The 26,752-nt window shown below is 42.7% G+C and overlaps 2 long non-coding RNA genes across 3 annotated transcripts in view; both read right to left on the reverse strand.

Moving 5' to 3' along the window:
• The window catches only part of LOC134486579 (uncharacterized), a 52,932-nt gene extending 45,910 nt beyond the window's left edge, over window positions 1-7,022 (reverse strand). For both annotated transcript variants that reach the window (XR_010065799.1, XR_010065800.1), the window contains exon 1: window positions 6,221-7,022. This is a non-coding gene — a long non-coding RNA (uncharacterized LOC134486579). The remainder of the gene's footprint in view (window positions 1-6,220) is intronic.
• A 7,282-nt stretch (window positions 7,023-14,304) lies between these two features.
• LOC120102163 (uncharacterized) lies at window positions 14,305-16,932 on the reverse strand. Its single transcript, XR_005503334.2, has 3 exons — window positions 16,521-16,932; window positions 16,263-16,425; window positions 14,305-14,702 (listed from the first exon to the last, which is right to left on the reverse strand). It is a non-coding gene; the product is annotated as an uncharacterized LOC120102163 (long non-coding RNA).
• Window positions 16,933-26,752: the final 9,820 nt, after the last annotated feature.

Consider the following 26,752-nt stretch of genomic DNA (forward strand, 5'->3'; position numbering starts at 1 on the left):
AGAAGCACTGACTACAGCAACAGAGCAGAGCTGGGAGCAGGAGACGTTGTCCTTCCCAGGGAAGAGCAGAACAATTAGTTGTTCAATGACAAATGGGCAACCATGAAAATGTATGCAACATTTATAGACTCAATAGGTTATATTCAAGAGTGTGTGTGTGTGTGTGTGTGTGTGTGTGTGTGTGTGCAAATACATATATTCATGCAATAACAGCTGATAGAAAAGAAGTCATGAATTTGAACGAGAGTGGGGAGGGGTATGTATATTTGAGGTTTAGAGGGAAGAAGGGAAAGGAAGAAATATAATTAGAATACAATCTCAAGAATAAACAACAACCAAAAGTCAGGCATGGGATGAAGAAGCCTTACAGAAGTCCACTAGTTTGTAAAGGAATTAGAATGTACGTGTGCATGAATATAAAGTTTGAGCGGAAGTTCCACTCCACAGGTGGACACTGCTGCTCCCAGAGTACACGAGTCATCAGATGAAACCCTCGCATCAAGCATGGGCTACCCCCTGTGAACTAGTGATTCTGGAAACCCAGGAGTCAGCCAAAGCAACCCAGTCTACTGCCATCGCTCTTGTTGTCCATACCTAGATGGTAAATCTTTTTGCTGAAGATGTCACCTATTTTGTTAGCAGTGTATAGAAAACTCTTGCCCTGCTCACTAGCTTACCTAGTACCAGAAGGTACTATGCAAGCTGCTGAGGGGTGGGAAATACCAATGGTCTCACCCAGGGCAAGGTGTATCCACTGGTACAATAGTGACATCATGGTTCTGATTAAAAGACCTGCTGCTCCACAGGAAGAATTTAGTGCCTGGTTGTAACCCTATGCCTTGAGAGACCATATGACCTAGAAGGAAACCTACTGTTGTTATACTAAATGGTCATGCTGTCAAACTATCTTCCAAATATTTATATTCATGTCCATTGATTGGTGTCACTTTCAACTTCGAGTAGAGAAGCATGATTTTGGAGTGTGCAGTGGTCAATGCAGAGACACACAACTGGTCAACAGTGCCAAGTGAGTGTAACCATGAACGTTCAGCTTTAGATGAGTCATCCACATCAACTCCCCGCCCCCGTTCAAGGCTCGGAAGAGTGAGTGGAGAGAACGCAAGGGCTGAGGAGGGGAGCACGGACGTACAGACTTCTGGGCATACCATGGCTGTTGCACATTGACTCCTGTGCTTATCTGTACAACCAGCATAAGATCAAGACAGTCAGAATTTCAGTGTGAGTGGGGTGGGCCCTGAGGCCTCCCCTCGATGGAGGAGATATTGGCAGTTGATGGTACTGAAAGGAGAACAGCCTCTCCTCAGTCACCTGTGCCCCAGTGGATGGCACCATGCCAATGCACACATGGGCAGCACTAATTGGAAGCTATTAATAAACAATTTGAAAATGAATGAAGAGGATATGGAGTTGAGCGGTAACAGGGTGGGGGACATTGGGGAAGCAACAGTGGACCAGTCTGACCAAACATGCTGGGTAAGTATGTAAGACTTTTAAAGAAGAAATGGAAATTCAAGCAAAATATGCAGGTAGGGGTTCGGGGGAGGGCAACTCAGGTCTGTCATCCCAGCACCAGGAGGCAGAAGTAGATGATAGCTCACTAGTTAACCCACCTAGCCAAATCACCAAGTTCTGGGTTCATTGAGAGAGCTTGTCTCAAGCACTAAGGTGATGAGTAACTGAGGAAGACACCCTATGTCAACCTCTGAGACACACACAGAAGAACATGAACACACACACACATGCAGCACAGACACACATGCAGCACATATACACACCCATGCAGTACACACACACATATACATACAGCACACACACATGCAGCATACACACACATACACATGTAGCAAACACAGTACATAAACACATGTACATACACATGTAGCTCACACAGCATATACACACACACTGCACACACACTCATACACACCTGTGCACACACATGCACATATGCACACACATTTATTTTAAACTCTAACTAGAACTCCCCATGCAATTGATATAGGTTAATTTGTCACTCACACATCACTCTGAATTTTCCACAGACTCATCTCAAAGATGCAAGGCCCAGGAATGAGCACAGATCACAGCTCTAAGGAGTGTGAGTCTCGTGACTGAGGGTGGCAGGACAGCCTTTGACACATCCGTCTCAAGAACTGATAGTATATGCCAATAAAAGAGCAGCAAAACACACAGAAAATCGAACATGATTAACCCACATGGCCTAATTAGAATGAATGCTCCACCCAACATCTGGAGACCACACAGTCTTTCTAAGAGCTTAGGAAACAAAAATAAACTAAATACCGGATAATAAAATAAATCTCAACAAACTTTAGATTAGGATCAGAATATCATCTCATTTAATAAGAAGTCAATACCAGGTAAGTAAATGGACAGTCATCAAATGTTTGGAAATTAAATAATGCATTTAAATGTACCACAAGTCAGCCAAGAAATCAAAATAGGAAAAAGTGCAGCCATAGCTGTGCTGAGAGGAATATTCATAAAGCTAAGCACACAGTGCCTATTTTGAGCAAATGCATATGTGTTCATAGAAAACATTTAAAGATTAGCAATGTGTTTCATCTTCAGGAGACCAGCTTCAGGAGACCAGCAACTGACATCCGAAGGGGAAGGAGAAAGCTACTCTAATAAAGGGGAGCACAAAGTTAACAAAGCATGAAATATGCATGCAGTGAGGCAAACATCAGTAAAGTCGAGTGCTTATCCCATCAAAAGATTAACAAAACAAATGAACTCCAGAACACTGGCTTTAAAAACAGAGGTCACTACACGTACTGCAGACACTAAGAAGATATTAGGATAGTAGGAAGAAATTTGGTATTTTACTCATACTACAAAACTGACTCAAGAAGAAACCGAAAGTTTGTTCTTGATTCTATTAAGCAAATCTAATCAGCTGAGCACATAGAGGTATGCCTGTGATAGGAAGTCTGAGGCAGGAGGAGCACAAACTTAAGGCCAACCTGTGTTGTATAATAGACAGGACAGGCTATGAAAGAGAGAAAGAGGAAGGACAGGAGAGAGAGAGAGAGAGAGAGAGAGAGAGAGAGAGAGAGAGAGAGAGAGAGAGAGGAAGGAAGGAAAGAAGGGAGAGAGGAAAAGGAAGGAGGGAGGGATATAAATTGATAATTTATTTTAAAACATCCCACAGACTAGCAAGCGCAAGGCCCTGGGTTCGGTCCCCAGCTCCGAAAAAAAAAAAAAAGAAAAAAAAAAAAAAACATCCCACATACCCACATACCCAAGAGAGAACCACATACCCAAGGTGGCTTTCTTGTCAAATCTTACAGAACCTTTCTAGAGAGTTAAAGAAGAGGATCATAACACTAACATCAGAGCCTGTTACAGAGTAAAATCATATGTTCATAAAGGCAGAGCAAAATGCTAACAGCAAATTTAATAATGCCACAAAAAGATATCACATACCTAGTGAATGGGGTTCATCCCAGGAATGCACAGTGGGCTTACATTGTAAGCGCAGTGTCTTACCACACCAAAACAATAAGGCAGAAAACTCTATTCATCTCAATGAACACAAAACATTAACACGATTCAATGCCGTGTGATTAAAACAAAAACTAAAAATAACAGAGAAAGTCCTTAACCTGATTTAAAAAAAAAAAAAAGGTACCTTCAAAGTCTGTTTTGTAGTCAGGAAGGAAACAAGGCAGCTACCCTAATGCCCCTTGATTCCATATCGAAGGAGACATCCTAGTACACTTTGAAGAGAATTTCAAAACGTGAAATGTTGGAAAAGTCAAAAATAAATCTTTAAAAGAAAAACAGTAAAGCATCACTATTCACGGAGTGAGTGATTAAACACATGGAGGGTAAGCAAAACTATAGGCTTTAAAACTGACTAAAGCCACGTGTGAGCTGGAGAGACGCTCAGTTGTTAAGAAGGCTGGTTGCTCTCCCAGAGGACCCAGGTTTGAATCTGTATGGCAGCCCCCAACCTTGGACTCTGACGCCTTCTTCTAGTCTCCACAGACAAACAAACAGTACACATACACACATGCAAGCAGAACTCTCACACACAAAATAAAAATAAGCAAGTCTTTAGAAAATAAAGTAACTTCACAAGATCATTTGCATAAAAATAATTGCACATTTACTGGAAACAGTTAAAAATTATTTTTTTAGTGTCGAAAGCAATAGTACCAAAAATCTCGTAAGATGTCTAGAAATAAATGTAATAAAAATGAGACAGACCTAGCAAAAACAACAATGCATTGTGAGAAAACTCTCAAAAGACCTAAATAAATCAAGGATTTTCACTTTCATAAATCAGAAGGCTCAGCATAATGGGGATGTAGATTCTATGTTCCCACATAAACATAATGAATTTATATGGATCCCAATAAAAATTACAGCAGGCTTTACCTGTTGTAACAGGGTGTACACCATCGGAAGAGCATTCACAGTAAGGGGAGTGAGGAACAAACAAAGACACGTGGCCCAACAGCACAAAACAGAGATTCTCAAAACAGCCCACGCATGTAGTCTGAAGATTCAGTGTAAAAGCAAACCAGTGTTCTGTAGGGAGTATGTGAATAGGTGGTACTGTGCCAAATGGATCTTTCTCTAGAAAGTGAAGAAGCAAACTTACACAATTTCTAGAAGTACACATGGGACACCATCATAATTTTTCTGTGGGCAAAGAGGTCTAAAGAGTACACAAAAGGTGCTCACTATTAAAGTTTCAAAACCTGGGCTTTCTTCACACTATGAACTTCTGTTTATCACAGTAACCTGAGGAGAACTAATCAGCCAGGAGTACAGTTCAGTGGTGGACTGCCTATCTAAGGTGTGTGAGACCCTGGGCTTGCTCTCTGACAGAGAGGGAGAGGGAAAGAAAGAATGAATTAATTAGCAGCTATAGAGAGAAAAGAGATTGAAATTCAAATGCCTGCCAGAGGACCAGTATCCAGGATGCATCAAGCTCTCATCCAAGCCAGCATGGGAAACAATGAATCTATGGTTCTCTGTGGATGCCTTGAGCAGACATTTATAAAAAGATATCCAGTGGCCAGTCAGCATACAGAAGTTGTTCAACATCATTAGTTATCGGTGACATCTGGATTAAAACCTCACTGAAATATTAATTGAAAACCACTGTTATACACTGACTATTTCCCCAGAGTTATAAACCGAAGCCCTAACTTCCTCTGCACTGGTATTTGGAGATGGACCAATGAGTACTTGGCGATGAATCCTGTAAATTCAAAGAGGTGGGGATCTAACCCAACAGAATTAATATCATTTAAGAGGAAGAGATGCCATGAGGCATTATACCTAGCTGAGGGAAAGCCAAGAAGTGTCACAGCAAGACGGCATCTGTCCATAACCAGAAATCACCTTCTTCAGAAACCAAGTCTGCCAGCATCTTGATCTTGAACAACTTTCATTCAGGACTCCAAGAATATAGATTAAGTCCCTCTGTCTGCAGTAAGAGCTGCCTGGCAGCTACCAACGGAGGTGGTAAAGCTACAGAGCCAAGATCTACCAGAGCTAAGCATACCCCTATCCTACAATACACCACATATGTTGATTAAAAGGATGCCCGTGAGGCCTCACAGGTATCCATGAGGAGGACACTTCGTTACCTCAGTGTATAACAATCCCAAGCTGGAAACATTCTGAATCTCTCTCAGTAGCAAAGTGGTTAAATAGATTGTGAACACCGACAAAATGGCTAATGTTCCAAGACATGCCATTGAGTTGAAAAACTCCACTCTGAAGGAGAATACAGTGGACGGTTCCATTTACATGGTGCTGAAGAGTACGCAGGACTAAACTGTGGAGACAAAGTTCAGAGCAATGGCTGCCTTCAGTGGAGACCCTCACTTAGAGGAAACACTTGGGACTCTTACTGGAAGGTCAGAAATACTATAAATCCTGGGAGTTCTGTGGGTGTCTGTACAAATCAAAGTCTAACACTGTGAACTTCACGTGAGTTATTACTGCTAGGACTCAATATGGCTGCGGCTTTCTTTCCCAACGAACTCCGCAATCCATTTTGGCTTGTATCACGGTGCACAGTCAAGTGGACACTCGGAGACACGTTGTTTATCAAGACTGTGCTGTTATTGCCTCGTTCAAAAGCTTAATATATCGAATGGAATTTTTCTGCCCTGAAATTTATAGTTTGTTTATGAACACTGGCTGTACTCACTTCCAGATCTCTGCTTGCTGAAAGCTGTTCTGACTTCCGCTCCATTTTATCAGAGACCAGTCACGTGAGCCAATGACCACGCCTCGTGGAAAACGGCTTGGTGCAGTTAATCATCCTCTCACAGGGTTGCTGGACTCTGGTACAGTGGTCTAGGCTTGTAAAAAAAATTTATTATTTGTCCTTATTATTTGCCCAACCTCGTAGTCACAAGTTGGCAACCATGGCTGCCCAGAGAGGGGACAGAAGTGGGGAAGGAGGAGTCCTGGGAGTGTGGAGACACAGATTCAGAGTTCTGGAGACAATCGTATTTCTTCTTAAGAAGACATTGAAAGGTAGCCTTTGCTTCTCTTAGGAACATCATGAATATAAGAGAAATACAGCTCCATCGGTTTTGTTAAAAAGAACCAGATTTTCTACATAAATATGGATTCTATATACAACATGACATTTGAAGACAGACAGTTTGACCAAGGAGGCGATAGGGAAAAAAGAATGAGAACCACTTGACTGTGGCTGTCATCCTCTCACCTAAAAATAGCCGAAGCAAAATAAACAGGCCAAGGGGGAGGTGGTGCATGGAGACAAGGAGGACCTCAGAGGTCAAAGGTGGTATGAAATTACAGAAAGGAATAGACACAGCTTATCTTTCTGTTCCCTTCTTGGCCTCTGTCTGCTGAGGGCACTATTTTCTCTTCTGCCAATAAGCCATCTACACTGCAAGGAGTATGCATGAAGAAGGCTGTAACTTTACCTTCCCAAGCCCTCAGCCAGCATCTCTTGTCACCTGTGGGGATGGCCACTGGCTCTCTTGGTTGGCTCCATGTGATCATCCCGCAGAGGTTAGGGCTCACGATTAGGACAGAGCAGCTGTTGTCCATGACGGGTGAGGGCACAGGCAAAGGCTGTGGTATGCGGCCCGGCACCCCCTACACTATTTCCTTACTTCCTCAGACGCTATGCACCATTTTGGCTGTTTCCAGAATGGACGGGTGTTCCCTCTTCATTCTGCAGCTTGGAGACAGCGCTCCCTCCCTTCGACAGGCTGTCAGCACTCTCAGCCAATCCTGAGCCCTGCTCTTCACAGTGTGAGCGCGATCAACGGAATCATTGAGAAGATTGGCAGGAGTCAAGAGTGAAGAAAACACTGCAAATTCTCAAATCAGGTTTGACACCTCAGCTTTCGTGCATTTCATTCACTTTAACCTCCATCATAGCACTGATAGACTACACAGACCACATACACACCACACATACACCATGCACACAATATACATGGACACACTATACAACACCACACACACCGTACACACACCACACACACATACACCATGCATACTACACACACCACACATACACACACACACCGTACACACACCACACACACATAGACCATGCATACTACACACACCACACATACACACACACCGTACACACACCACACACACATACACCATGCATACTACACACACCACACACACACACACACACACACACACACACACACACACACACACACACATAGGCAACTTACTAGCCTGGTTGCTACAGTTTAGACGATGAATACAGCTGAGGCATAGCTAAAGGAAGGTGTCTGGGGTGAGGGAGCATGGCATCTGACAGCCAGAAATGAGAGCTGTTCTCTTCACATCACTGTCTAGGTAATTTTAAGTGTTTGGCTTTATCCCACAGTGGATCCGTTTGCTCATGTATAAAAGAAGGAAGTAGGACTTTATCAAAGGATGATAAATCAAGCCCATGGGCCACGTCTAGAGCCACTATCTTTTCTTTGCACAGATGAATTGCAAGATTCGGGAAGTGGAGAAGACCCACATGCATATATGCGTGTGGAGGATAGAGGTCAACTTTGAATACCATCCCCCAGGTGCCGTCTATTTGTTTGGGGGCAGAGCATGGAGTGCAACCAGTAGCATAGGCTGGCTGACTGGCTGGCAAGATGCAGGGAGGTACCCTTCTGCTCTGCATCCCCAGCACTGGGCTGTAAGATCTCCTGGCTTCCTTATTTGAATTCTAGAGATCCAACTCAAGTCCTCGTTGCTCACAAAGCAGACATCATCAGCTGAGGTATCTCCCCAGCCCACAGATACAGTTTTGCCGAGACAACTTGCCCATCCTCCTGGATATTTTCCAAGGCCATTTTTGTGATATCACAAAAAAGTTGCATGGTTACAACAGAGACTGTATGGCCTGCACGTTCCGGAATAGTTACTCTCTAGAAAATTTGCCAAACTCTGATCTAAATAAGCCCCAAAATATAAAGCCATCTTTCCCTTGAACATATGTCATAGAAAAGTAGTTTTTGATCTGAATTACCCAAATAATTACCACATCCCTGACTTTCTTTGCCTGTACTTTCTGTTTAATCCAAGCCATATGGACATATGTCAGCATGGGCAAAGGCTCACAGGAAACAAGTCAGTCAACTGTGCACTCAGTCAAAATGAGCAGCCAACCGTATTACTCACGGTATCTCAGGGGCAATTGTAGCAGTCACAGGAGATATCAGAGCACAGCCTCCCAGCTTCCTGTCCACTTCTCTACGGTCATAGAAACAGACAAGAAGGGCTTAGGAAGAGACAGTATCTCTCATCAGCTCAAAGGGTATGGAATCACAGTATCAGTGGATTCTATATGACGGCACTATCTGGGGAGACAAGGAAATCTATGTGGGAATTTGAGTTTTCTGTTTTACCTCTTAACCAAATTGTTGGTAAAATGCCAAAAACCTTTAGACGGCGTGTAAACCATGAGGAAAGACAAAGACTGGACTAATAAAATACTATGCTCACGTGTTTTCGGTTTCCCTGTGTTAGTACATAAGAATGTGCAAAAACACTATACCTTCTATTGACCCTATTGACCTACCATGTTCCTGAAGACAGCTCTGGGAAACATCATACTAATGAACTTGGAAAAACCAGAAAGGGGCGAGCAGGAGAATCCTTACACACACACACACACACACACACACACACACACACACACACACACACACCCCATCCTCACAAAAGGAAATCCAAAAGCAATAACCAAGCCCAAAATGCCAGGAAGCAGGGTCATAAATTTAACACAAACAGCTCCCTCTTCAAACTCCCAGCCCGTTTATCAAATTTTAAAAACTAAACGACAAGGTAAGATTATTAGTCAAAATATATAAATAAATCACCTTATATCTGCTATGTCCAGGGCCTGTGAATGATTTCACAGTGGTTAGCTGGCGTAAGTGAATACACAGGCAACCTGGCCCAGGAGCCAGCGGCTCAGGTAAGGATGGCAGACTGCCAGGCCTCCGACAGCACAATTAGCTGATAGGGCTGCACTCCTGGCCTGCACACAGGGGCCTCTAAAGGGTGCTCAAGCTTTCTTCTCCAGGCTGAGCTGACATAGCTCTTGGTCTTCAATCCCCTCCATGCAATCCCATTGTTTATAGAAAGAACTTTTTTTAGACATCTCCAAAAAGTAAGGATTAAGTCAACTCATCATAAATTCCTCCCTCTAAAAACCAACTCACGGAAAAAAAAAAAACCTTTCTGAAAATGCAGTTTGTCAAATGCTTTGGGTTTAATGAAATGCCAAGGTCTGTGAGTCATAATTTATCCGCTGGAGCAGGACGCCTCACAGAGATGGAGGAATGTTGGAGTTCTGTGTTCAAGATGAATTGCTAGAAAATTCGCCATCTTCAAAAAAAAAAATGGGTGATGTTTTTTGCCCGTTTAGATTTATACAACATCTCGTGTTAACAGCCCTGGGCCGCTATGTGCCAAAGGAAAACAAGAGAAGTGCTTTGAGCATTTTCTCTTCCATGAACCAGAGCTCAGTCTCTCAATGGATCTGGTGTTCCAGGTCATATTGTCACTGCTGTTCACAATGTTGGTGGCACTGAGACAAGTCAGATCATCGTCCACCTTAAATTCATTTGCCCAGTTGTGTGGATTATTGTGTTAGGAAGTCAGTCACTTCTAGAAAAGACCCATCTTCACTTTCCTTTCCTCTCGGGGTGTCTGAAGGCATTTGGGGATAGCACCCAGTCTGACTTACGCCTCAGAATCAACCTCCCTCACCTTTCACCTACTTTGTTACACAGCCAACTTGTTTCCAAGTGGAGGTAGGCAAACCCAAGTTCTCAGGAATGTGTCTACGCTGTTTGTAAACACGGAATGCATAGCTGCATAAACAAAGGAAACGGGTCCTTGAACACAGCTAAAAAGCATTCGGACAGTCACATGAGAAGCTTCTGTCCAAGGGATTCCTGTGGTTCCCCAGTTCGCCCTGTGAGGATGAGAATAGTCTTGTTTTAAGCAACATTTTCAGTGTACTTTCAAAAGCAAAGATGGGCTTTTTCTAAGAAGGGTATCAGGACCTGGAGAACCGACCCTGGTCTAGGTTTCCCTAATTCAAGACACAAAGCAGGGCTGGAGAGATGGCTCAGCAATTAAAAGCATTGGCTGCTCTTCCAGAGGACCAGGGTTGGATTCCCAGTACCCACAGGATGGCCCCCAACCGTCTGTAACTCCAGTCCTAGGAGATCTAACAGCCTTTTCTGGCCTCTGAGGGCACTGGGCATGTATGTGGTACACAGACATATATAGACAAAACACGTATATACGTAAAATAAAATAAATAAATAAAACAAAATTTAAAATATAACTTTCAAAAAAGGCATACAGACTGATGTTACCCAAGATCGTGGAGGAAGCAAAGACAGACAAACAAACAAAAACAAAACCAGATTTTCTTATACTGTGTGCCTGGGCCTATTGCAGTAACATTTCTATGTGTGTGACAGAAACCTATCAAGTAAGCAAGATTTGTTTCTCAAGCACAGTGAAAAGTCTTTATGTGTCTGACCAGGCTGAGGAGGACTTCCACAGCCTGATTCAGGTCCCTACCTTTCCCCCGTGTCCCATCTTTACAGACTTCTGACTGCAAGCTCAGAGGACGGCACTGTGCCTCCAGTACGGCTCAGTCAGAAAGAAAACTGGAAAGAAGTTGACACCAGCCTATATCAGAAAAGCATTTTATTTCTCTTATTTTGTTTTTATTGTTTTGAAACAGGGTTTCCCACTGTCTGTACCCCTGAGGCTGGCCTTGAACTACTGATGCTTTTGTCACACCTCCCCAGCGCTGAAATTCCATGAGTGGTCACATCTGGCTTAGGAAAGAAAAATCTTTCCCCAAAACCCCCAGCAAAATTCTGCTCTCTCCCTCAGGAGGCTGAGACACGTAGTCAGGTGACACACTACCACCCCAGACAAGACAGATGCTGTTAGGAAAGTTCCCAGCAGAAGCCACCAGAGTGTAAACAAGGTCATGTGTAGCTCACCAGAGAAATCACACAGAGACTGCAATGAAGCAAGCTGTCTTCTCTCACAGCTAGGTACCAGACACCCTGGGAGTGAACTCCTGAGCACACATCATGCTCCATGGAAAGTGGACAATTACAGGATTAAGATATCACTGACACTAAAGCTGGAATCAAGTGGCTTTCATTTTCTCTCACCAGATTGACCATGAAATATGAACCACACAGTTATTTTTTTTTAATTCTTTAAACACGCTTTACCACAGAAATCTCTGGGTCCAATCCTCCAGCAGCAGCATTAAAAACAACTTGGAAAAGAAGGAGAGAGAGAGAGAGACAGAGAGAGAGAGACAGAGAGAGAGAGACAGGGAGAGAGAGAGACAGAGACAGAGACACAGAGAGAGACAAAGAGACACAGGGAGACAGAGGGACAGAGAGAGACAAAGAGATAGAGAGACAAAGCAACAGAGAAGGGGGGGTAAGGAGGAAGAGGAAAGGAAGGAAGGAAGGGAGGAAGGAAGGAAGAAGAAAAGATACTTAATTACTCTCCAACTGAAACTATCAGTTTGCATAATCTTAACAGCAGATTCCTGGTCCAGTGTGTTGCAAAGTCTTCCCCACTGAAGCAAAAGGAAAGTAGAGGTTATTACACTCAAAATAGAAGGCTAAGAGAGTGGTTATTCACGCCAACAAATCCCATTCCTTTATAATGATTTTGAACGTCCAAAATTTCCCAAAGATTGACACAAACTGCATTTTCACGCCTCTTTGCTGAACAAATCAAAGAGTCAAAGAGGTTTCCAGATACTCGCACTTTAGAAAGACTTGTCTGTGGCTGCAAATGTTATCGAAGCCGGAGAGTGGGCACCTGGGGCTCCTTGGGTCTCTTGCTTCTGTCTGGGGCCTCAAATTGAATATAATACTTTTTAAAAAAGATTTGCCACAATAAAATTACTAAATATTTCCATTTCTCTAAAAATACATATATAACATAGAAAAGAGGAGACTGAAACCCTGTTTTGTGTTACTGTTGCTGTGGTTGTTAATCTAAAAGGAAAAGCACATTATAGAACAGAAGGCAGGTGAGTAGGAAAAATCAGAATGGATATGTGCTAGTTCATAAAATCCCAGTTTCAAAGTGGACAGCTACTTTGTGGGGAATGAGGGTCCTTCCCAGATTGCAAGCACTGAAAAAGGTTGTCTATGGTTTGAGATGCTGTCTGGCTCTCCCTAGGAATCCAGTCTCCAGAGGGCCTCTCTGTACCTTTCATCCACAGCACAGGATACCCCAATCACGTGACAAATGTGCCCTTCTCTCCAGCATTTCTTGGTGACATTAACAAATGACAAGGTTTCTTCCTTCTGTTTTCTTGGACCAAGCTCTCTGGAAGGCTGTGACTTGCACTGAGCCGAGTGGTGCAAATCACCCACAGGTGCGTCTGTTACTTCCAGAGCATTTATCCTGGACCTTTAAAGACTCCAGACTTAGCTCTCAGCACCTTTATCTGCATCTCAGTCATTTCCTCTCAACACCCTTCACACCACTGCTCCTCAGATGACCGTGGGTCACCGTGAAGACTCCTGATAGGAGCCATGTTCATGCCGTTCTCCCAAGACAGCTCCTTGTTTTAAAAGATTCTTCCACTCTCCTCTTCATCCTCCCCAAACCTCAAAGTGGCTGTTTCCTCTGGGTTAATTATTACTTTGGAGGCTCGCTGGGCACGCCTGTTCATCCACTTTCAATGCAAACACAAAGTTTCCTAAATTTCTTTCCAAAATACATCGTGTGCTACGCAAAGGAAAAAAAAAGTCTTTCATTTTTTTTCAAGTTTTAAATTATAATACATGGCCAAACAACCACACAGAACACACACACACACACACACACACACACACACACTCACACACAGAGAGAGAGAGAGAGAGAGAGAGAGAGAGAGAGAGAGAACTAGTAACATTTCTAAATAACTTGTCTTTGAGTAAAAGGAGCAAGATGATAAGATGATTTAAGATGATTTTTAATCATTAACGTTTTCTTTGACACTTTATTTGGAACAATATAAGAGTTTTCCTTTTTTAAAAATATTACTTTGAAGCTAAAATCAATTAGAAAGTGAAACAGCAGTGTTAGCTTTCAAATAGAGCTGTACACATCCTGATAGCTTGAAAAGCAAAACAATGCATTCGGTCTGCAGCAGGCTCTGACTACGTTAACACATTGGTGCAGGTAAATCTCATATTGCCTAGTTTAGGGTAACTAGTCTTGTCCATATATGTATGAAATGTAAAGAAAATACATTAAGAGTAATTCTGCCCTTTTGAAGCTAAAAATGTCAAAGAAAGATGTCGGCCTAGGATACCATAAAAACAGAGGCTCCTGGGATTGATTCTCTTGACCCTTGATGAAAGTGAGGTTGGAAAAGGAGAGTCAATAAAAATCTCACCAAAATGCACAAGCCTTTGGTTGCAGGGCTGAATTGTGGTGTAACTCCATAAAAACTGTTTAAAAAACAAATTTCCACAGCTGCAGAGCAGAGCAGCGCTTCCAGCCCCAGACCTCTCTAGAGTCAGTCCTGCAGTCTGGGTGAGTCTCCAGGGCACCCACTAAGTGCAAGACCTGTTTAAAGACCGTCTCCCGTGTTAACAGCCTGCTTTTATTATATATATATATATATATATATATATATATATATATATATATATATATATATATATATATGTATATATATTTTTAAAAAACCTATTAGATGGCCACCAAAAAGAGTTTGAAGGAAATAGTCTTTGTTTTAAGAACGTCGTCTTTTATTAAAAGTTTTATGGGGAGGGAAAGGAGACCTACAGCTGAGTGTGGAGATGGACAGTGCCGGGGAGGGGACCATGCTTACGGCAGTCCTTCAACAATGTCCTCACCACAGAGTGATGTCACAGCCTCACATTTCCTGTGATGGGATACTCAGCAGAAATAGTTTGGGCACTTACGTCATGCCGCGGTGAAATTCTCTGTCATCGTGTCTACGAGCCTGCTGTCTGTGGACTGTGCCGATCAAACCAAGTCTGTTAACTTGTGTCTTCTCAGCACAGTGGAGTCTCTGCTATGTGAGGATGCTCCTTATGGCCTGAGCGCGCTGGAGGGATAATCCTGGAAATTGTCAGAATGAACTCCTAAGGAAAGAGTAGGAAAGTCTATAGAGGGTGAGCCTAGAAGAGCAGGGACAATGGAAACTTTTCTGGAAGCCATTGCCCTGGGAGTGCAGTATGGTCAAGTCATCTGTCCAACAAATATCACATCTCTTCCCATATCAAGTGGACATCATATATGCAAGAGTGGATAGGTATGGCCCAGCCCATCTCTTCATTCCTATATTAGGGCATCAGAGGACTGGGGAATCTTTTTTCTAACAAAATATTTTATTGATTATTGATTATTTGGGAACTTCACTCCATACACCCTGATCACACTTACTCCCGATCTTCCCAAGTCCACTCCTCCCACCTTTGTGACCCCCCCACCCAGAAAAAAGAGAAGAAACAATGGCCAATTTGTGTTGCCCATACCACTCACTGAAGCATGGTCAAACTCTCAAGGGCTGGCCCCTTAAAGGAAACCAAGTCCTTCCCCATCCACAGCCCTGCCAGAAGCCACCAATAACAGGGAGTTACACGGCAGCATGTTTATCACAAGTTTCAAGAGCTCTCTTCAATGGCTTTCTGTCTGGGCTATTACCTTGGGGGTGGGGTGGGGGGCATCATCATTGAAGCCTTCTGTTTCCCTTTTTCAGACATGAGTCCGCAGTCATCTAACAGTATCTGTTATACATGGGGACTGAGGGCAGTCTGGTTGCTTTGGGGTCTTGGGAGTTGAGCAGTGTTTTTATTTTTCCTTCAGCCTTCCTCACTTGAGATTTGTGAGTGGTAAAGAACAAATACAACTGTACAAAAGCAGCCCAGGAAGCCCTTACAAGACTTCAGAGCTCAGACTTGATATCTGTTTCCATAAAAATATTTACAGGAATGTTAATGCTCACATGCTGCTGTTCTTATGAGGTGGAAGGAGACAGGGGAAAGATCGTAAAACTTGGAGTTGGAATTGGGTTTGCATGCTAAACCAAAGCCTTATAGCCACTAAGCTGTCTTGTGCAGACACTGAACTTTCTCTGCCGCTTCACCCAGGCAGGTCCTGGTGTTGCTCCTGAGAGACCAATGCACTAAAAGTCAAATGGCCCTGCTACATGCAGACTGTAGGCACAAGACTGGAGGGTGTACGTTACCGTCCTGGTCAGTGAATTGGCACTAGGCAGGAACAGATGATCAAAGAGCAGTCTAATGAACATCCACTGCCCCCAAATCAGTTGCTCTGAATGCCCACTTCATTGCGTTATGCCTGATTTTCCAAGTTTACTAATGTGTTAAAAAAAAAAAAAAAAAAAAAAACCTAGTGCTTGAGAAGCAGAGGCAGATGGATCTCTGTGAGTTCAAGGCCAGCCTGGTCTATAGAGCTAGTTCCAGGACAACTGAACTACACAAAGAAACCCTGTCTTGAAAAAACTACCAAAAAAATGTTTCTTTATAATTAACAAAAATGTCATTGTTTTAGGAGGTGATGTTTATCTTATGCCGGTTCTTTTACACAGTTCATATTGTATAACTTTTATGCCATTCTTTGTTTTGTCAGACCCCACTCCTGAAGTCACCACACACTTGAGAAATCAGACTGGAACTAACCTGGATGTTTTGTTCAGGTGGAGACCGTGCTGTGTGCTCTCGGGACAGCCCTGGGGCGTGGCTTCCTCTCTGTGTCTTGTTTCCCTGAACCGGAAACAGCTGACAGCCTCCTTTGTAGAGCTTCTGGGAGGATCCGTGGCTTTCCTCAGTGAGCTTGTAAAAGCTGGTAACAGAAACTGCACACAGTAAGGTCTGAGCCAGTGCGAAGTGTGATGTCATCGCTTTTTAAAAATGTTACACGACTTGAGCATTCCTTACCTAGCATGCTTAGATGTTTGGGATTGGGGTTTTATAGTTTGTTTTTGTTGTGAGGTAGTTTTTTTCTTTTTTCGGGTTTTGGAATATTTTCGTGTATATTATGATCCATTTCTGTGAAGGCCCACTTCACAGCGTTATGAGTGACATTCTGCCACTTCAAAAGCCCTACGTACAGAACCAAGCAAGTATCCAGGACGCCAAATAAACCTTCCCTCCTCCAAGTAGATCCTCTTGGGTACTTTGTCACAGTAACAGAAGGCTGACTGATCTGACATCGTGGTGCTGCTAGCCCTGTGCTTGGAGCTGGGTGAGCCACCCACAGCCTTCGGTGGATAAATAAACACCCTCAGCGCATGCCCAGTGTCCGGACTGGCCCCTGGGGCTGGCTGTTGCTGGCTTCCAGTACAATGGCCTTTTGGTGAACTCCTGCCCTTGTTTTGGAATCCACTCTCCTCTGAAAAGCAGTTCCAAGATCCACTTAGCATCCATGCTGCTTCTTTGGAGCCAAGAAGCAAGACTGCATTAATGGCACCCCGTCTCAGATAATGGCACCGCATCTCAGAGGTGCCTTCCTGGGATGAGGTGTAAATTAATGCCAGCCTGAACGTGGGATCATTAAGGATCAGATGGTAAGTTCTACAAAAGGAACAACTGAATCCTAGCTGGCCTGGCCCTCATCCAACCAGAATAATTGCCTGCTGCCTACACTGTATCCCCTACTTGTTCCAAATACAAAAGTGAGTTTCACTTCATGCTGTGAACCCTCACCGAACCAGCTCTGCTGCTGGGGTGTGGATGTGGGAAAACCAGTCAGCTGTCCTCTGGAGGGTCTGCAAAGAGCTCTGGTGCAAGTGAGACAACATAAATTTAAGGGATTCAATCATGTATTTGGAAAGTGAGACCTCATATTTTTTTTAAGTGAAAACACTTCATCTCCCATTTTTCTTTTTAGACTCCAGATTGATCCAAAGTCTGTTGTACTTTAAAAGGAGTTTACTTTGGTGAATCATTCTTTGTTAGAATCATAAAAATATAGCTTACCCCCCCCCATATAGCCCCAGGAGTAGATCCTTGCTTGACACGAGAGCTTCATGGGAAGTCAGAATGGCTTTGGGCTACATAAGACCCCACTTCTTACTATAATGGAGAGTGGTAGAGTGCATGAAGATGACCTTCAAGAGCCTGCTCAGAATGAACAGAACAGTTCTGTTTGTGAACTGTTCAGAGCTAAAAACCAAGGTCAAGAATAGCCAGTGTTGGCCAGGTGTGGTGACAAAGAAGCAGGCGGATCCCTGTGAGTTCAAGGCCAGCCTGGTCTACGTAGTAGTTCCAAGACAACTAGGGCTGTAGAGACTCTGTCTCAAAAAATCCAAAGCGGGGAAATGGCCAATGCTGACCTGATTGGCATGCTGATAAACAAATGGAGCACAGAGCATCAGTGATCTAGGCTGAGGAACTCCATTCTCAGTAGGCCTACAGGTTCTGGTCCTTTTTGTGCAGTACCCAGAGTACGCTGGACTCAAAGAGAAACAAAGTTCCCAGGATGGGTATCAGTGGTTATCAGGTCATCATTCGGAATTCTCCACACCTCCTTGTTTATCCTTGGTTTATATGGAGTGGGCTGAAGCAAATTTCCTCCACCCAGAAAATGTTCCCGAGGCCTCAGAAGGCCACTTACAGCTTCCTGCTGGGCTGCCAGGGATCCCTGACTCACCCACAAATACACTCTCCTCAGGGACTGCCTGGGCGCAAACCTACCTTGGAGAAGCTATGTCTTGACTCAAGCCTAATACTTAGTAATAAAGCATCCTGGGAAAGTAAGACTGCCAAAGTTTAAGTGGTGGGTTTTTATGAGCGGGATTATGGTCCATTAAGGGACGAGGAGGAAAACACCAGCTTGTTTCATTTTGATCCCTTCTCACAGCTGAACCACCATACTCTTTCCAATTAAATCCCCTCTAAAAAAAAAAATTGCTGTCATCTCTCCTCCAGACACACCCTCTTGGCCTTTGCCCCAAAGCCCGTCGTAGTCTGAAGCCACATGATCACAGGACTGAGGTTTCTGGGTTGGTTTGCTCCAAAGGGAATAATGACAAATAAGTAAAATAAACTCTCAATTAATTTTTGTATTGAGGAAAGCAGAGTACACGTGGGGTCTGAATGGGACACGGGTATGTGGATCCTGTGGTAACAGAAAGTGAAAGTCCTACCGGCTGAAGTTCCTGACGTGAAGATCGATACGCATCCTGTTTATGAAACCATCATCTCCGTGAAATGTGGTTCAGTTTCTTCTTATAACTGTCCTGCTCCCTCCATTGTTCTCACAGCAGTAAAGGACAACACTCCATTCGGGGCAAAGCTCTCCTTCCCTTCTGATCATCGTTTGAGGATATGATATAAGCATTTTAAGAGCATTCTAGACAAATCTTAGTGTGTAAGAATTTTGCACGGAAAATGAATTAAGGATTGAGTTAAACAACTAATTAATGGGCTTGGATCTGCCCTGCCCTTCAGGGGGTGGCAATGTGGTCGTTTGTCCTTTGGATCTCTCCAACGGTGAGTTTAAAAAATAGAGATGCGTCTCTGACTGACCTAAAGATGTCTGAAATTTACATAAAAAGATTTTCAAATACTGTGAAAATAAAGTCACAAACTATCAATAAGGTATTTTATAAGATATTGAACAGGGGTATTAAAAAAGAAATCTAAAGCATTGCAAACTACTTAGCAAACATGAGAGGGTCCAACATTTTCCAAGAAAGGTAAGCATTTTCTTTTCAAGAATATTTGCAGAAATCCAAATTGAAAAAAAAAAAAGCAAAATGGAATGTCTAACGCCACCTTGCTTTGTGTGTCCCCTTACGTCACACTCAGAGAGCAGCCCATTCATCTGTTTCAATGCCACCAAAAAGATGAAATATTTAGGGATAAACTTTCACAAAAATATGCACGACCTACGCATTGAAAATTACAAAACAGGTAAGAAAAAGTTGTAACCTTTTAAAACTGGAAAAATAAACCTTTTCATAGTTCAGAAGACCCCAGGAAAAGATCTGCAACCATTGCCAGAGAGTCCTATAGGTCTCTGAGTGAGTGGCTGAGGCAGGCAGGAAGCCTCAAGGGTAGAGCTGTTGGTTAATATAAATATTGCCAACCAATTTGACCTCACTGAAACTCACAGAATTCCCCAACCAACTACAGAATCTTCCCCTTCTCTCCAGTGCATTAAAAACATTTACCAAGATACAAGTTCTAATTAATTAAATCAATTCAATGTTAAGTTTTGTGTTCATTTAGAAAGAGAGGGAGAGAGAGAGAGAGAGAGAGAGAGAGAGAATGTGTGTGTGTGTGTGTGTGTGTGTGTGTGTGTGTTGGTACACCTGTGCACACAGGTGCCTTTGCTAGCCTCTCACCATGGGCTCTGGGAGGCAGCCACACTCAGGTCATCTGCAAGAGTGTTGTATGTTCTAAACCACTGAGCACTCTCTCCAGCCCCCTATTCCATTTTTATAAAGTATATTACTTGGCCACGATGAAACAAAACTAGAAATCAGTATCAGAAAGATCTCTGAAAGAAACTAGAAATATTTACGAACTAAACAAACTGTATACTTTTAAATAGTCTATAAATCAAAGAAATATTGAAAAGGAAATTTTAAAGTAGTTTGAATTGAATAAAACAGGCACTAAGGTCTGTTAGGATTCCAGGATGCAGCTAAGTTGCATTAAGTTACACTGGAAATCTATAAAGGTCTCAAGCCAATTACCAAAATCCTTTTCTCATTTCCACAAGACTCTAGGAAAAGAAAAGTGAATTAAACTGAAAATAAGCAGAAGGAAATAAAGTCCAGAGCAAAGACCAATGAGATGGGAGCGAGACAAAGAAGAAACACAGGAAACCAGAAGTTTGTTCCTTCAGAAGATTAAAAAGTTAATAAACTCGCAGCCAGACTAATTCAGTAAAAGAGAGGAGAGACATCTTAACAATGTAATAAATGAGAGCTGCGGCCTCGCTACAGATTCTACAGACACGGAAATCATAGGAAATAAAGCAAATTATTATAAAAAAATTTAGGCCAATAAGTTAACCATCCTACGTTACTTTTGTTGTGTACTGTGGGGTATTTTTATTTCATTTTCAGTGGCTTTTAAACTTTTCATACTGTATATTTCAGTCATATTCTCTTTCTTTTCCCCAAGTCCTTCCAGATCCTCCCAGATCCCTACCCACCCAATGTCACGTTCTTAATCTCTCTCTCTCAAAAATGAAAACAAAGAAACACAAAAAATAACAAAAACCTCTAAACCCTAACCAAAAAAAGCTACCCACATGCAGACACGCACATGCACACACACACACACACACACACACACACACACACACACACACACACAATGGAGTCCATTCCTGAGCACGGGGCCTGCCTTGTGATATGCGGTTGATATGTTCAATGGCCTTCACTGAAGAAAGCTTGCTTCCCCTCTCCCATCAGGTATCAGCTGCAGATAGCTCCTTGGTTAGGGATGGGACCTTACGTCTGTCCACTTTGCTTTGTCTGTGCTGGGATTTTTAACTGGATTGAATTTGTGCAGACCCTGTCCATGCCGCCACTAACTCCGTGAGTTCATGTGTACATTGACCCTGTTATGTCTGGAAAACAGTTTCCTTGGAAGCTGAAAACCCTTCTGCCTCCTCTCCTACGGAAGTCTCTCAGCTTTGAGGGGAAGGATTTGATAAAGACATCTCATTTAGGACTGAAGGATCCGAGGTCCCTCACCGTCTGTAAGGTGTCCAGCTGTGGGCCCCTGTGTTGGTTACCATCCACTGCATAATCTCCTCTGATGAAGGTAGAGCTGCACACTGATCCATGGGTATCACAGTCACTAGGGGTCATTTTATGGTGATGCTCCTTTAGCAGAATAACAGTCCTGGGTTTCCCCACTTGACCTATGCAGTCTCATGGCCTTGCCTCATGAACGATGTTAGGTGTGGGTTTCATGGAATGGTCCTTAACTTTCAACCAAAAGTGACTAGCAGTTACTCTACTATGTCTGCCTCTGTGCCACCAGTATCTCTTGCAGGCGGGTCACTGTTTTGCAGTGCAAGGCTGGTAGCTGGGTGAGATTGATAACTATTGATGACTCTTTTTTTGGTGGTGTGTGTACAGCACCTTTTAGTCTATGAAGGCTGATCAACAGAATGTTTTTAGGCCAGTACTAGCCTAGTTTCTCCATGTTCGATGACACAAGTAAGTCATGCTTCAGCCATAGGTCGTTATTGTCAGGTTGTGGGGCTGGGGAGTAGCCAACAGCATTTTCAATCACCTATAATGTCTACAATGGGGATCTATGGGATCCCTCTGGTTAATGATTCTGAGAAGTAACCTATTTCTAGTACTGGGGTTTTACTTGGTAGTATATGATGTCTAGATGGGGTGATGTCTCCCCCATTGTATGGTCACTTCATCCATGTGACTTTTCAAAAGGTGTTAGTTGTCCCTCCCCCACATTACTTCCTTTACCCTGTCCTCGCATCCTCCTCCCCATTTAAGCCACTGATATAATTTTCCCATTATCCCTTTATAACTCTATGTTCTATCCCATTTCCTTGAAGAATTCCCTTCTCTTCCCTGATCCCTTAGAAGCTGCCTAAGCCCCATGGATATTCTAAATCAGCACACATATCTAAAGGCTTAAAAGCTGCCGGCCACAATAAGAGAAAACACAATGCTTATCTCTCTGGGTGAGCACTCCTCATCATTCAGGGTGATTGCTTCTCTGTCCATTTACACGAAAATCTCATAACTCCATTTTCTTAACAGGCCAGTAAGACCCATTGTGTAAAAATACCATCATTTCCCTCTCCACTCATTAGCTGATGGGCATCCTGAGGAACCTTCACACTGGCTTCCACGGTGGCTGTACGAGTTTGCACTCCCACTAGAAGTAGGTAAATGTTCTCTTCCCACGAGTTTGCACTCCCACTAGAAGTAGGTAAATGTTCTCTTCCCGGCTGTCACTTGCTTTACTGATGTTGGCCGTTCTGACTACTCAAATGAAATCTCGATGTAGTTTTAATTTGTGTTTCCCAGGTGGCTGACAATGTGGAACACTTTTTGAAGTGTCTCTCAGTCACTCGTGCTTCAGCTCTTGAGAACTTTCTGTCCGGTTCTATACCCCGATTTTAATTGAGTTTCCGTTTTCTTGATGCTCAGGGTTTCTTATTTAAGGGTCTTCGAGCATTCTAAACACTAACCCTCTGTTGGGTGCATGCTTGATGTCTTAGTTTGTGCTACTGGGGTAAAGCATCATGACTAAAAGCCTTTTGGATGACATAGTTTATTTCGGCTTACAATTCCACATCGCTGTCAATTATCGAAGGAAATCAGCACATGACCCAGGCAGGCAGGAATATGGAGGAAGGGTTATATAGAGGCCATAGAGGGGTTGCTGCTTGATAGCTTGCTCTTATGGTCTGTTTGCCTGCTTTCTTGAATGCTTTACTTTTAATTAATTTGAATTTTTCTTTTTAGATAAGGTCTCCCTATGTAGCCCTTGGAATCGAAGAAGTTTCTTTGTAGACTAACCTGGCCTAGAAAGTATAGAGTCCCACTTATTCCCACCTCTCAAGTCCTAGGATCAAAGGCATCCTGTAGGATGATGTCACAGGTGAGGCAGGTACAGGATAGAAGGAGGCCTGTCATTGGAGGAGAAGGAAGGATGGGCGGGAGAGAAGTTTGAAGGAAGAGGAGGAGACTAAGGGAGAGAGGAGAGACGAGAGGGAGAGAGAGGAGAAGCCATGGCAGGTGATGTTAAGATTCTGCTCTGTGTATTTACAGGTTGTTATCAATGTTCCTAAGGGATGGATGGTACTGGCCTTTGTATGTTTAAGTGGGCAATTATATCTTACCAATTGGGTCAAAGATTATTGTGTTGTGTGTTCTTTTATGTGAGGGTTTGAGTGTAGGAAAGTGTGCGGCTGGGATGTGTTTCCGCCAAGATATCTAGCAGATATCTTGGGACACCGCTGCATGGACTCAGCAGGGTAAAAGACAATTACTCCTTTTTATTTTTATATTTTTACAACCACAGGATCCATCACCATGCCTGGCTCAGCCTCCTTCCTTTTTCTACCCAGAACCACCTGGGTAGGCATGACCCACAGTGGGTGGAGTCCTCCTGTGTCAATCATTGATCAAGACACTGCCCTACATCTTGGCCACAGGCCAGTCTAGTAGGATCCTTTTCTCAAGTGAGATTCCCTCTTTTCAAGTGACTCTAGCTTGTCTCGAGCTGACAAAACACCAGCCAGCACAATGGGTAAAGACTTTGTCTGTAAAATAATGCTTTGCTCCCGTGGTGATGTCCTATGTCATATAAAAGCTTTATAGCTCCATGAGATCCCATTGATTAACTGTTGGTCTGTGCTAGTGGGGGGTCTTTTTGTTGTTGTTATGTTTTATAAAGTCCTTTGTGCCAGTGAGTTCAGACATGTTTCTTACTTTCTCTTCTGTCGGATTCAAGGGCTCTTACATTGAGGCCCTTGATGCATGGATCATTTCTTGAAAGATACTACCAAAAATTATAGCCCAGCATGGTAGCGTAGTCCTGGAACTCCAGCACTCAGGAGGCTGAGACAGGGAGATTGCTATGAATTCAAGATTTCCTGAGATATCAAAGACTATTGAGTTCTCTGAAAGGAACACATGACATGCTAGCATTCTTTCACCTAAACATTTCAGTCTGTAGTTAAATCCTTATCACAAAGGAAACGCCAGGACAGATGGCTTAACAGATGTATTCTTGTAAATATTTAAGTAGGAAATAATATCCATCTAAACAACACCTACCAGAAATGTGAAAAGGACAGAATTCTTCCAAATTGTCGTAAGAGGGCTCTACTATAGCAACAGCAAAACCAAAAATATTGCAAACAAATCTACAAATGTCTCTCATAAACACAGAGATAAAAATGATAATAATCCTTTGGACATGTAACCTAACAAGATTTATAATAGTTATATAAAATATGAAATCATATAAATACATCATGACCATTGAAGTCTATCCTAACAATGAAAAAGAAAGGGTTTAATATTTGAAGATTAATGAAAGTTACCATAGTAACAAAGGAAGAAAAATGAAATGGGCATCACCATTGATGCTGAGAAAGTGCCTGATACAATCTTGCGTTCATTCTGGGTTTATATAAAAGTCCCTCTGGTATCTTGGAATACAAGGGGAGCTTCCCCAACCTAATAAAGAGTATCAGTGACATCAGAGTGAAAGGCTGACTCCTCCCCAAAACTGTGAGCAATACAAAATGTCTTCTCCCACTGTTTCCAGCCAGTACTGTGTGAGAGACTCTAACCACAAGGCAAAGACAATCAAGATGTGTGCAGACAGGAAGAAAGAAGAAAATGTTTTTTTCTTCCTGCCCCTAGCATGAAAGCCCATATTAAAACTCGGAGCTAATGGATGAGTATGTTGAAACTATAGGATCCAGACAAACATGCAAACTATTCCCATTGCTTTTCTATCGTTGTGTCCTTATACTAATTGAAAGATAAAACTCTAACACAATATCATTCACATAGCATCAAAACAATCAGAAATATCAGTAAGTATCGAGATGATGAAATGAACTGGACATGGTCCCTCTTGAAATCCCCACTACCCTGTTTTGTTTTGGTTTTTCATTCTGTTTTGGTTTTTTGTTTGTTTTTTTTGTTTGTTTGTTTGTTTTGTGTCAGTTTTTGAAAATGGCAAGCTGAAAGCTGGGTGTGGTGACATACTCCTGCATTCTAGCACTCAGGAAGCTGAAGCAGGAGGATCAAATGTTTCAGGACAGCCCAGGCTGCACAGTGATACCAGTAACCAAAAAATAAAAAATACGAAAGACAGACAGAAGCTAAAAGGCTGATGATAGAATTTACTTTTAAATGCAAATGCCTCAAAATATTCAGAGCAGTTCTGAAAAAGAACAAAGTTGGAGAATAGCTACTATATTAGTCAAAGTCTTATTCCAAGGCTGGAGTAAGGGAGGCCAGCATGGTCCTGTCGAACTAGGCAAGTAGATCGGTGAGGATGAAAAGAGAGCTCAGGAGAGATGCACACGCGTAGACTCTTCATTTTGATAAAGGTGCAGAAATAATTTAATAAGAAAGCAAGGGTCTTTCCACCAAATGACCCTGGCATTTGTCGTAAACTAAGAGTGATGAGGTTCTATCCATAATTCAGACCATATGTAAGTTGCATCCATAAGTTACTATATGTAAGTAAACTCCCTTTTTAGAAAGCAAGCCTTTTATAGCCATGCACTAGATGTAAATACCTAGAATGTTATAATGAAAATGTAATCCACAGAAGTCTTAGTTATTCTCCCAATAGCAAGAAAGCATTCAAACTCAGGCTCGCACACAAATGTTCATGGAAGTTTTATTTATAAAAAGCCAAATAACAGGACTGAACAGATGGCTCAGGAGGTAAGGTCACTGGCTACTAAGCCTGATGACCTGAGTTCAATCCCTGAGACCAACCTGGCAGTGGAAGGAAAGAAACAAGTCCAGTAAGTTGTCTTCTGACCTACCTACATGTGCACATGCACACATATGTGAGCATACACACACACACACACACACACACACAAACACCATGCCTATGCACACCCACATGCAAAACTGTTCACAAATCAAATAAATGAATGTAACTTTAAAAGCCATACATCAGGCTGGAGACATTGCTCAGCTGCTAAGAGCACTGCCTGCTCTTCCAGAGGTCCTAGTTCAATTCCCAGCAACCACATGGTGGCTCACAACCATCTGTAATGGGATCTGATGCCCTCTTCTGGTGTGTCTGAAGACAGCAACAATGTACTCATATAAATAAAATAATTTTTTTTAAAAAGCCACATATCAGAAACAGCACACGTACCCATGAGTAGCTAGATGGTTGCACAAACTGTGCTATATCACACAATGGAGCCATCCTCAACAATAGGAAACATTGACTCCGGATGCATATAAAAGCATGAAAAATTCCCAATCTCAAATTGATTACGTTGCTGCAGGAAGGCTAAATCAAGACAAAAACAAGGTTTCCTAAAAAGATGTGTGGCTTCTGTATTGACTGAACACAGTGTCTCCACCCACTAACCCCACCCCAGTTCACAAATTGGAATATCAACATGATGTATTTGAAGGTGTGGTTTTGGGGAGAGACTTAGATTTAAG

The sequence above is a fragment of the Rattus norvegicus genome, chromosome 4 (assembly GCF_036323735.1).
Source record: "Rattus norvegicus strain BN/NHsdMcwi chromosome 4, GRCr8, whole genome shotgun sequence".
NCBI lineage: Eukaryota > Metazoa > Chordata > Mammalia > Rodentia > Muridae > Rattus > Rattus norvegicus.